Below are 13,246 nucleotides of genomic sequence, written 5' to 3' on the forward strand. Positions count from 1 at the left end.
AGGCCCTGTTTTGGCTCAGTAGGCTGTCTCACCAGCACACTGTTCCTCTTTTGGTTATTGTAAATAAATCTCTTTTTGTTCACAACCAGTTCAGTTCCTTGCTCCCAGCATCTAAGTCTATCACCAAGTACCGGTCCCGTCCGGACCTCTATCCATGACAGTAATAAAATCATCGGCATTTATTTGTCTGTCTGTCTCTGTCTGTTAGCAAGATTACATCAAAACTACTGTATGGATTTTGATGAAATTTTTTGCAACAGATACTAGATAAAAGGCCAAGGAAGACTCCATTAAATTTTGGAGGTGATCCGTATCCAGATTCTAGATCAAAATTTCACTTTATATAGACTTTGAAGGATTATGTCAAAACTACACGGATTCTCACCAAATTTTCACCACAGATATATTTGTGTATGAAAGACTCCATAAAATTTTGGAGGTGATCCGGTTCCAAATTGGCGGACGTCGGAAATATCGGATTGCTTTTGTTAGATATTTTTTATATTGACATGCACAACATTCCCCTAATACATTTGAAAAACAGTGTAGTTGTGTTAAAACCATTTACTTGTGTTAAAGTGTTTCACATCATCTCTTTGCTGCACATCTCCTCTGTCACAGACCAGGAACTGTCAAACCTTAGCTGGAACCATCCATCTGTAGAGAGGTTGTCTAAGGAGGAGACCATGTCTGGAAGAGTAGCAGGAGGTTTGTTTCTATTTCCATTTGGTTATATTTAAATATTTCTGTCCTTGTGGCCAAGCTGGACAGAGATAACCAGAACCAGTGTCCTGGGACAATTTTGGGGTCTAGACAAAAAGCACTTTTCAAAGAGTTCACAGTATTTTCTTTTAAGAATCAATTTGATATACTTAAAATAACATTTTTATAGAGCAGTTTCTGTTATAAAGTTCTAGACAAAGCAAATTACAACAAAAAGAACAATAAATATCATCCACATAATTTACAGATTCACAAAAATGGAAATACATCTAAGATATAAAAGACTCATAGAACATCTGTTTAAATTTCTAGTGCCTCTTTGTAACCTGTGCCGACTTTCGTGAGGCGTTTGATTTGGTTAATTGAACTGATCCTGACAATTTGTGGTGTCCCGTGAGAGGTCAGCAGAGTAGAGAGAGACTGACTTTTTAACAGTGAAAAGTGGTGTTCCTCAGGGCCGTTTCACACATAGCACAAATAGGTATGAATCAGGGTGAAACAGCCTGAATGTATGAACCCCGAAAACGCAAGGTTGGGCAGGCGTGAACGATCCCACTGCAATGGTTTTGTGCACACACGAGTATGCATGAACATAGTGCGAGCAGCTGGAGCGTGTGGCACCACATCGCACCGCTGCTGTGGAGAAAATAAAAATAAAAATCACACACCATAAACACCACCGTAATTTCTAACATGTAATCCCTCTGATTTAGCAGATAATACAAGTATGATCCCTTTGTTCCTCTGTAATATGACCCATGGTCAGAGACGTACAGTCATGAAATGATATGAATGAAGTAGTGCACTCTTATGTCCAGCCGGTTATATAAATAATTACTACAATAACTACATACACCTATGTGTGAGCTTGACATTGTCAGATCCCGCTTCATATAAGACCAGCTCTCCGTCTCTGGGGTCCGACCTTCGTGTCTCCGCGGGTATTACCCGACGGGGCTGCACAAAGGCTGTTTAAGCTGGTGGCGAGGAGATTCGTCTAGCCGCTCACTGCCTCCATCCGGACGTCCACCCCGCTGACGCTGATCTCGCACCCCGGTCGAATAGCCTCCTCCCGGAACCAGGATACGAGCCGGCCACGCCCGTTAACGGCAGCTCTCCTCTTATGGATCAGGGCTCTTGGAATGTTGCTAGATTTTAATTTTAGTGACTCGTACAGCGAGTCCCCAGGATGCGTTAATTTCGTTAAAAACCAGACTAACCTTTTAGAACACTTTTTTGATGTCATACACCCAAAAAACTTTAACTTTTACACCTTAAGAAAAATCAATAAATCCAATGTCTGAGCCTTAACACTTTAACTGCATGCTTGGAAATTTATTGCAGGTTTTGCAAGTGCTGACAACATAATCAAAATCAGTTATATGATAATTTCACAACAGTAATTCAAATATAATCAGAATAATGATTGGCAGAGATTTTTGTTTTTGATTCAATAATGCTATCTGATCTTACTCTGACTGGACTGGATTAACTTCTCAACAAATTTCCTAGGAGTGAGGGAAGGAGGTTTTTTGCTGTTAAAATCCCCAGTCCGATGAACTTGGTCTCCTCTTCATCAGCTTTTAGTTGTTAGCTGACCACGATCCTTGTGATGTTGTAATCCTTCAGGAAATAAATCCACATAAGAGTTTATATCCTTCAGGAAATAAATCCACATAAGAGTTTATTCCTTCTTCAATCAACCAAAAGTTGATCTAATCCATTCTGGAAAGATGTGATGCTCCATGAGAGAGAAAACGTTGAAACTTCCCCGCTCAGACTTAAGGCCAGTGATTATTCTCCAATGCTCTGCTACTCCATGACTGGACGGCCTGAGTGGGAGTTGAAAACTCTCTCAAATAATCTATGTCTCCAATCCTCTCGCTCCTCGATTCCAATTGCAGCTCACAAGATGGTCAAGTCTTGTGATCTCCTCGTAGCAGCGGAGAAGTGACAACAGCACCTCTCCCTGGAAGAATAACCCCGTTTCCTGTTGTTGTACAGTTTTTATACGAAAACTCTTGTTGTTGAGGTGATCTTGGTTACCATGGGGATGATGAGTCCAAACCTCCTCCCTTACCCCCTTCTTTTACTGGAAGCCATCTGGAGAACATTTCCTGACTGACGATAACTGATGTCCCGATTGTCAGTAAATCTATTGCGCAAGTTTCCTGTTTTTCTGAACACATCTTTTCCGAGAAACACATTTTCTAAATCATGTTACATCAATCACATTTAATCATATTCAATCATTTCATTTAAACTCTTTTTCACATAAAAGCAATTCATATGATCATATACAACATTTCATTCATTATTATTCATTTCATATCTTATTACATCTTATTGTTCTGAACAGTTTTTATTATCAGCTCTTCTGGCCTTGCTTGCAACATCATTAACTTCCTTTTCTGTCTCTGCCTCTGCACAAAAACAACTTTTTTCAGTTCCTCTTTTCTCTGTAGCTGCACCCTTTATGAAAAACAACACTTTCCTCTTTCTTGTGACTGCATGAAAAACAACTCATATAATCATTCATTTTACTTATTTGTAACATACATTTTCTAATCAACTCTTACTGTTATTACATTAATAGTTCATTTGATCATACTTTGTCATTTTAAAATCATCTTAGACATATTCCATCGTCTTCACCACTGAGTTCATCCCGTGGGCCTCTCCATCTGCAATGGAAAAGTCTGGTATGACCTCAGTCACTCCAGGAAAGTACCAAACACTGTTCAGTTTATTCCAACAACGTGTGTATTAATCCAATGGCACGTATTATATTCCAAGATGAAAACAAGCTGAAAGCAAGCTTAAAGTCATCTTTCTTGACACCCCCTCCATGACTTGAAGCTCTGCCGATCTCTTTATACTTCCATAAAAACATCCCCGTCGTCATCGATAGGGTGAAGGGTGAGCACTTCTTTCTCATCCACCATCGGAGACAGAACAGGAGGCGCTGGAGTTTAACGACACTCGTCCAGCACCACGTACTCCTCCTCGCCTATCTGTAGATTGCTGTCGCCGTCAGAAGGCTGCTCCTCCATCTGCGATGCTTGTGATGGTAAATCCGATGTAGATGGTGTTGCCTCATATTCCTGAGATGATAATCCGTCATGGAACGATGGTGCACATGGTGAAGTGGGGGTTACAGGTGTATAACACGGGGTGACTGGTGTATTCGGTCGTGGTGGTGATGCATCCTTCGATTGAGGTGAAGCTGCAGCGTGAATATCCTCAGGCTCGGGCTGTTGAAGGTGGTCCTCCAGGAACACCTGCGTGAGGGCCTCCAAACACCAGTTTATATCCTTGGTCTGCACTCCAACCTCCACAGTGTGCTGTGGAGATGAACGTGGAACTGGTGGTAGTGAAGGACCAATGGCCACAATCCGGCCATCGGCAAGATGAGATGTGGAAAATCTTATTCCCGTAGGGTACATCCACATTTTGGAAAACACTGGGCAATACGTATATCCTTCTGAAGACACTACAGTGTCAGCTCGTATTTGATCAACCACAAGGGAATGCCAAATCACGGTTGCCTCAGCCTCAATTTTCAGGTATGTTGCTGTTGGTACCTGGGGCACAAAAGATGTATCCTTCCGTCCCATTATTCCTCGCGCCACTTGGACAGCGAAGCTGTTGCTGTAACACGTCGGGCACCACAGAGTCGGTGTTACCTCCCAGAGGTAGATCACTTGTTCCAGGGTGGCTTGACAATTAATACATCTTATATCCCCCTACAGTGTAAGAGGAAACATTAGTCTTTTAATAATTATATTGCAAGCAAGCAAAAGAGTTTGTCGGGATTATTCAGATGCACGCCAGAGCTGCCTCATGATCACCGTAGGAGATTGGGATGGTGATGACGTTACCATTCCCGTGGTAGCTGAAGAAGCTGTACGCGGGAAGCAAGCATCATAGGTCGTAAACCATAACAGCAGGAGTAGTTGACTAACCATGGACAGCCAGTATAAGGATGATAATATTCCCCATCCTAAGGCCCAAATTATGATTAGTCCAAGTTTGTAGAGCCAGGGTTTCTTGCGTTGTACGGCTCCAGTTAACGTAGCTATGTACGCCAATAGGGTCAGGACCATCACAGCTTCGCACACAATGTCAGCTATTACTGCCGGGGTGTAAAAGATTGCTGTCATATCTATCACCATCCAAATTGTAATCGATGTGTACTGCCATATTCCCCAACAGTCAAACTGGAGATTAAAGCGACCGAGGACATGAGTGATGAATAAGGACAACCCTAAGTCACTCTGACCGTAGTGCAGATTGATGATCGCCAATCTGACACATCCATGTAGTAGCGTTACTATTCGTAGTGGTTGTCGTAAGTCCCAACGGCCGACACAGCAGTATAGCAGCGAAATTAACAGTAGTGCAATAAATTCCACTCGACTCACTTTGAAGATGGTGTCAGTTATGCCGCCAGTATTGTTGGACATTGTGCTCTCTTATTCTTTTTACTTATCTTCCTAAGTTGGTGTGCTGTTATGTAGATGCTTCTTCCTCCTTCGCTCCCCCACGGCAGAATGAACAGGGCGTGTCTCGGCGTCGAGCTTTATAGGTTCCATAGCTCCTCCCCTAACGGAGGAGGGGCTCCGTTTCACTGCGTTGTGTGCTCCTCCCACACAAGCGCAGGGCGGCTGCGAAACTTCCTTTTAGCAAAACATATCCAATTACTGCAGCAATAATTAATCCTATTATGGTTAACAGATAGGGCCAAAGATATCCAAATAAATGTCCAATCCAACCAGTCACTACTTCGAGACCTTCTTTGATGACTTCTCCAGTCTCTGCAGCGAAAGTGGTGATGGCTTCTCCAGCGACTATTTGCGTTCTTTCCCACCAAGAACATTCATGCCGACTTCTTCCTTCTCCACAGCTAAGCCAATGTTCTGCAGGCGATTCACATGTACCATTATTGTAAATCCGATTGGGCCCCAACCATTCGTAACCAACAATTTCTTGCCCTTCACACAGACTTTTCTTGAAAGCATATCCTTCTTCAAGCATTATCACAGGATCTCCAACAAATGGCACTATGTGACCTAGAATTTGCCTCCTTTTCGACATTCCATGTCCCAGGACAGCCTTGGCACAGCCAACGTTGGGTGGAAAAGCTCTTATCCATTCGCCTGCACGGTTCTTCTCCCAAACTGTTTGATGGCCATATGTGTCGTACTCGCCGTCATAGTAAGCATCACAATATCTCTCCCAGCCAGGAACATTTCTACAATTTTGACGGGCAAGGCTTATTGTGCATGTAGTATTAAGCTTATTACAATTCATTTTCCATGGCCGTGGCGTAACATAAGGATCTGGTCTCCAGAGTAAACCAGACCAAGTATCTCTAGAGTAGACTGTGGCGATGTATTGATATCTAACCCAATAATTATCACTTTGATCTAAACAGGGGAATACCCAATCTTCAATTTCAAATCTTTCCATTCCCCACCAGGTAAGGTCCTCACTACGCTTAAGTCCTTCCTTCCAGGCTTGAAGGGTCCCCTTAATGGTTGGAATCTGTAACAACTTTGTACAGTTGTATACCCATCTTAGCCAATTGTCTATCTTAATTTGGTCTATGGGACATCGGGGGGATTTACCAGAACTTTCAGCCAAACTACTATGGTATTCTGTCTCATGTAAGCTTACATAAATTTTATGCGCCACGCATTGATCAATTTTGTCAATCATCCTGAGGTACTGACCTTAGCTCATCAGGTTTTGGTAGTTTTTGCACATAAAAATTTGCTTTATATGGACCTTTCAAACTATGCCCAGTCCACATGTATCCCTTTGGAAAATTCCCCTCGAAGTGTCTCAGCGAAACGCTCCAGACCCACGGAAAGGTGTCGTTAAGCCAATCATCATGTTTTGCCTCTTGTATTTGTCTCCAAACAATTCTGTCTATCAAATCAGTAACTGGTGTAAGCACCATGTAATTTTGAGATTTACATCCAATAGGTCGATTCCAATAACATCTATCTAATTTTGCTATTTTTTCTTTTACACAATAATCATTAAGCTCCTTAGCTCTCTTTCTAATCTCATTATCAATACTTTTAACTTTTGGTTCTAATACTCGCTGTGTATCTTGTGTTGGCGATGCAGGGAGTAATTTAGTTCCTCTCTGGGTTGGTGATATCTTTGTGGATCCCACCGATCCTTCTGGTGAGATGACGGTAGGTTTGGAGTATGATATTCCTGCTTCTATGTCGGTAAAGTTGTTCAACGGAGGGATTATTGTAGATGTAGTATCCACTTTCGGCACTCTGCTGCGGGTGTTGTCACAGGTGAGGTTATAATTTCCCCAATGTTTCCAGGTAGGCATTATCATTCTGCAAACATCATGTCTTGGTAATGCTGGAAAAACAGCTTCTTTTTCCCAATATCCTGCTCGATAGCCCAGTAGTACTCTACATCCCCATGAGCAATACCAGGCTGGCTCGCCAGGTTCAGGTCTTATCCAAGTGCAGCCTACTTCTCTTCGCTCTTTTTGTTTTAACCGTAAGATGGTTGCCACGATGATCTCTTTATCCCTCACTTGTAGGTCTTGAAGGATTTCTGCTCCGGTAGTCAGATTGTGATTGGTAGTGACGGTTGGAAATTCTCCACTGTTGTTCAAGTATTGCAGCCACTTGTTCTTCTGCATGTGCTGAGTTAGGTTCTTCATCTTTGCCCATTTCTCTGTAGAATTCTGGTCCCATATCATGTAGGTGTTTCTTGATTCAACTCCCCAACATGTCTGTTGAAAGGTTTTAGTTGTTGCGTACTGGACCCTGATATGGGTTAAGGTCCAGGGCGTACTACCATAATGGTATAGGATAGCTAGAAGTACAGCAATGCCGACTAATAATGCTGTAAGTCGGGCCATCCAACTCCAACATTGGAGGCACTTTTTCTTCCACGGCCAGCTTTGTTGCTGCTGTTGCTGCTGCCTTATTCCAACATTTTCGTAGTAGAATTCACTTGGTACTGGTGGCAGCGGCTCCTGCCCTCGAGGTTGTTGCAGTAGTGGCATTTCTATGCCAGATTCTCTTTCTCTTGGTCTGTCGTTGATCCTTCGGGGTTGCGTGGTGATCACGTTGTCTTCCTGTGGTTCTCCCATCTCGGAGATAGATGATCTTAGGTGTTGTTGTTTGTCTCGTGCTCTCACCAGGGACACTTGATGCTCGTTGCTGAAGAAGAGTGTTTAACAAGGGAGATGGCCACGGGAGTCTAATATCCAGTCCTCGCCACGCCCATTGCCAAGTGACAACTGTCACTTCCTTCATTTCAGGCGGTGGTCCCTGGGGTGTGAAGAAACATTGTGAAGATGCAGGATTCAATTCTCTACGTAGGTGCAAGATGTCCTCATAGGCATTCCAATATGCCGCTCCATTGTAGAGATACTGTGCTATCACAGAGTACAGAGGATTTGATCTTCGAAATAATCCTCTTCCCGACTTTATGCCAAGTCGTATCAGTACAACCTTTGGGGGTTGCCAAAGCCCCACTAGTGCTCTGGTTCGCCATCCACTTCTAATAGGCGGAATACTTCCACCTTTTTCAATGTCAACGTACTGTACTGTCGTACATATTGGCAAAGTTTGATTCTCAATCAAATAAAAAGCTGATTGTGCTTCTTTTTTCTGAAGTCTTTTAAACATGTAGGGACTACTGGTCCAAATCTGGAAAGATCCGAGCCAAATATCCACATACATTCCTTGTAATGGATCGACATAATTAGGTCCCCATCTTATTTTAAATCTGTAGCCCCTTTTCTGTATATACACCACGTTCAAGATGCAGCGGTATATATTTGGACACCGGGGAATTGGGTAAAACTTCCATCCGACCCCGGGGCAATTCCAGTGTTGTCCAACTTTTTCCATGATAGGTTCTAGAGGAGTATATATTCCAGGCGCTTTAAGATCAGCAGTTCTTGTATATGAGTCATTATCTACAAAGTATCCTCCTGTTCCCAGCAACCATCCTTTTTCTTTGTAATCCTTTTGCGGCCAGCTTAAACATATTTTCTTGTAGGGTAATTCCAAATATGGTGTAAGTCCTTTCGGCCCAGAGCGTAGACTATTTACATTATTTTCATCCAATTTGAAAGTCCGCAGCATGATTCAGAGTGAATCGTTACTCTGCCTTCGGTCTCCTTCTTTTCTTGCCAAGATACACCACCATAGGAGCCAGTCGTTGTCTCTTAATAATATGAGTGTAGATGGGAGATGGGTGTTCAAGTTCTGAATCCATTCCTCTCCACGCCCATTTCCACATCGTAACAATCACTCTGTCAGGTTTAGGGAGGGGTCCCTCAGGGACTCTCTGTGTTCAATTTGGGGGCACATAGCTCCATAAATCTTGCCAAGACTGCCAAAAGTTATATCCAGAATATCTGGATTGGGTTAGGGCCACATAAAGGGGAACTGTAGGCTTGTCCTCTTGATCCGTAGGCTCAATTTGAAGCTGAATCTTCATTGCCTGATTACAGTTCCAGATCCCTCTTTTGTAGAGGAAGATGAAGTGTTGGTTTTCAAAAATTGGTGGTACGGTTGGGGGCATGAAGCCCTCACAGTCCAGAGTTTTTTTTTCAACAATTCTCAAATTTAATGTCTGGTTATCTAATACGGGATATCTGGGGTCTTGCTGTCGTCTGTCCAATTGACGTTTCATGCTGGGGCTTGTCGTCCAGATCAAGTACTGGTTAAGGTATATTTCAACGTAGACCCCTTGGAGTGGCTCCACGTAATTAATCCCCCATCTCACTGTGAATCTTAGGCCGTTGATTTGTAGGTAAACCACATTAAATATCCATGGGTATGTATCTGGACAACTTGGAATCGAGTGGGACATCTTTCGGCGTCCGTATATATACAAATATCGCAGACTTTGATCGCTCAGCACTCGGTTAGAAAGTATTTTCTGTCCTGTTGTGTCTGTGAATACGGCATCTCTTTTATATTCATAGTGTGAGACAAAATATCCTTTAGATGCTAGTTTCCAGTTTTCTTCTTCAAAATCTTTTTCTGGCCAATGTAGGTATAATTTTTCAGCACCGAGGATATGTTGTATGTAGGGTCCAAATCTTCCTCGATTATTAATAACAGGTACTCTATTTACAGTTGGTCCTTGCGACATTTTGCAACCAGCCGCTTCTTCTTACTTCTTTCTTGTCCCGCGGAACATGGAGGGAAACATCCAGCGATTCCGAGACTTTCTTGATTTTTCCTCACCTTGAGTCGTTTGGTCTGACTGCTGCTGTTCCTCCAGGAGTTCAACGCGTGCTCCGACAGAATAAACCCCCACGTAGGGAACCAGCACCATCAGCACTGTGAGCCGCACCCTAACTGTTTGGTCCGGCCTACTAGGAGTGTCCGCTCTGCTAGCCACTCCCCCTCTAGATTGTATCCTCCTTTTCCTCACCCATTCTTCGGGTGTCACGTGGTACACTGCTGACTTCTTCTTTGGTTTTGCTGCTTTATTTCCCCAGGCGTCTAATCCAGTGGTAAAATAAAACATGAGGGTGTCTCTCCTCCCTTTTTCTTGTGGCACCTCTTCTGCATCTTCCAGTAGAATTTCTGTTTTTTTTAGAACTTCCTCATCAATTTTGCCCAAGTTGTCAATTCCCAAGGGCCAATCCATCTTTCTTGGGCTTTTTGCTGTTGATCATCGGTCAGTCATTCCACCATGTCTGTATATCCGGGTCGCTCCGGATCTCTGTATACTCTGAACACAAGTGGAATTTGTACTGCATCTATTGGAGGGTCATAAGCTTGTCCGTACTCTGGACCCTGGGACCAATTTTGCTATATAGCTTCATGCAACAAAGACGGCTTTCGTTCACTACCTCCTGCAGCTTGGTCACTTCCTCCTGCTCCAGTTGTGTCCAACATCAGATAGACACTTGGGGCCGTTGGACTCACGTCACCGCCGCCTTGATTCCCCTCAGCTTGATCAGGCGCAGTTGTTGCTGCAGGATTAGCCCAGCAGGTTTCATCGGTGTGACAGGTCCTCAGAGAGTCTAAAAACCTTCTCACTTGCCATCCTTCTGCTTTTACCACATGCAGTAGTCTTCCCATATGAGTTCTTGCTTTACACACCAGGCAATATTTGATGTTTTGTCCATTCCAATAGCATGAACACACCTGCATATCCACATGGTCTCCACGTAAGTCCCACTGGGTGTAAAAGACCATTCTTGGCAAGTGGGTTAGTCGGCATAACCCACATACCAGTGCATCCAAACCTTCACCGGCTTGTGAAGTAATTGCTTGAATTCATATTTTGCCCCATTTGGAATTGGGGGTTTTCTAAGTCCAGGTCCTGACCATTGGACCGTCAGCTGTACGTCTCCACGACAAATCACACAGTGATTCTCAACTTTTTTCCATTGTAATAACTCCTTTTCATGAGATAAAAATCCTTTCTTTGCATGAGATAGTATCCTCAGGGCTCTGCCTGCCCAGAGGCCTTCTCTTGTTCTTCTTAAGGCAACCACCCCATTGACAGTGGCCATTCTGACGAAGGGTGGAAGTTCTTGGGTGTTTGTGGCCATATTTAGCTCCTGGTTTCGTCTAGTTAGGAGTTGGCTTCAGCTGCTCCACTCCTTGGATTCCTTTCCTCTTCAATTCTACTGTGTTACTATCCAGTATCTTCACTACTGTATCTTTGGTCTCATACTTAGGTTTAACAGCAGTGTTGGTTGGGTGATCTCGTGCTCTCACCCACACCTTCTGTCCAACCTTGAATGGGATCTTTGGTTCTGGTTCTCTGTCCCTTTCAATCTGACTCCTCCCCACTTCCGGTGTCGAAAATGGGCGTTGGTTCAGTTCTTGCGAAGGGGTGGGCCTGTCGGCACGTTGGCGGTCATTCAGGGCCTGTCCAATTTCCAGGGCCTTAGTACTCCACTCCTTCGTGTTAGCATTTTTTTCCGATCCAGTTTTTCACCAGTCCAATAGCCCTTTCTACAACTCCATTTGCTTGTGGGGTGTATGGGGGCGAGTAAATTCTCAATACTCCATTTTTCTGGCACCACTGGTCGACCTGAGCATTACGGAAATGTGTTCCATTGTCCGTTCTCAGCTCCTTAGGTATCCCCAGATTTGAATACACTTGATCCAACATGCTGATCACACTGCTGCCGTTGGCTTTTCTCACAGGCTTAACAATCACATAGCCTGACATAGAGTCCACAAGCACCAACAGATACTTTTCTCCTTTCTTACCGGTCACCCCCATGGGCCCGGCAACATCCATGCATACTGATCCCCATGGAACAGTACTCTTTATGGTGAAACCATCCACCCTTTGTCCTCGTCGTCCTGCATTGTATCGACCACATACTTCACAGTCTTTGAGAACTCGGTAGACTTGGTTTCTCGGAATCCAAAGTTGCAGCTTCTCCAGCTCCTTCCGTGTGGGAATGGTGCCTGCATGGCCAAGCGCTTCATGTACGGCCAGCACCACTTCTTTCACGGACTCTTTGGAACTACCCTTCCCTTGGGTGTCTGTTCCCACTTCTCGATCCCGACAACGATGACTTTTCTCAGCTGCACATAGCGGTCCACTTCTTCGTTCCCGCTCCAATGTGCTCCTTCTTTTACATGGGCTTTCTGATGTACAACATCTAAGTCCATTGTTAGCCTCAACTCGGCTATTTCCTCCACAAATCCATATGAGCTACAGGTTTCCCCTTAGCTCCCTCGAATCCATTTTCTTCCCAAATGGATAAGTCCTCTTTCAGGGCTTGTGCGCAGTAATGACTGTCTGTAACCACTTTAGCCTGTTTAACTCCAAGAGTCCTTCCAGTATTGCTGTAACTTCTCCAGCTTGGGCACTCCCTGGCATTTGACCTTTCCGACGATATTTCTCCTTATCTTGATACTTCAGAATATAGCCCCAATGAGCTACATTGTCTGTACCTTTCTTTGATCCATCAGTGTACATAGTCCAGTCGTATTGCTCCACAGGGAGTTGCGTCTCCTTCGGTGACTGGTTTGGCCCGATTTCCAGCTCAGGGTCTAGCAGGATGTCCTCCCACCTTCCCCATCTGGCATTTGTGGCTTTAGTACTCTCAATTGTTCCTTTTCTTAGGAACCGGTGGACTTGGCTTTGAGTGATGACTTTTATCCCCTGTCCTTGTGCAAGTTCTTTCAATGCACTCCAATATCTAGCCAGGACTGCTAGTTCTTTTTCTTCTGGTGGATATTTTCTTTCAATAGAAGACAGAGTATAGCTCCTTCATTGCTTACTTTTACCACCGAATCCTCTTCTTCACAGCTTATTTCGGCTAGCAGACGAGTAGTCAGACTACGCGGCTCCAGCCTAACTGCGTCTTGAATGGCGTTCTTTAGCTTTTCCAAGCAATCCTGATCTGTAGCTGTCCAAATCCATTGCTTTTGCTCTTGTCCATCAGGTTTCTTCTTGAGACGAGCATAAAGGGGCTTTGCGTATTTCTGATAATGTGGAACGTGATCTCTCACATAGTTACACAGTCCCAATATTT

Source organism: Thalassophryne amazonica, chromosome 18 (genome assembly GCF_902500255.1).
Source record: "Thalassophryne amazonica chromosome 18, fThaAma1.1, whole genome shotgun sequence".
Lineage (NCBI taxonomy): Eukaryota > Metazoa > Chordata > Actinopteri > Batrachoidiformes > Batrachoididae > Thalassophryne > Thalassophryne amazonica.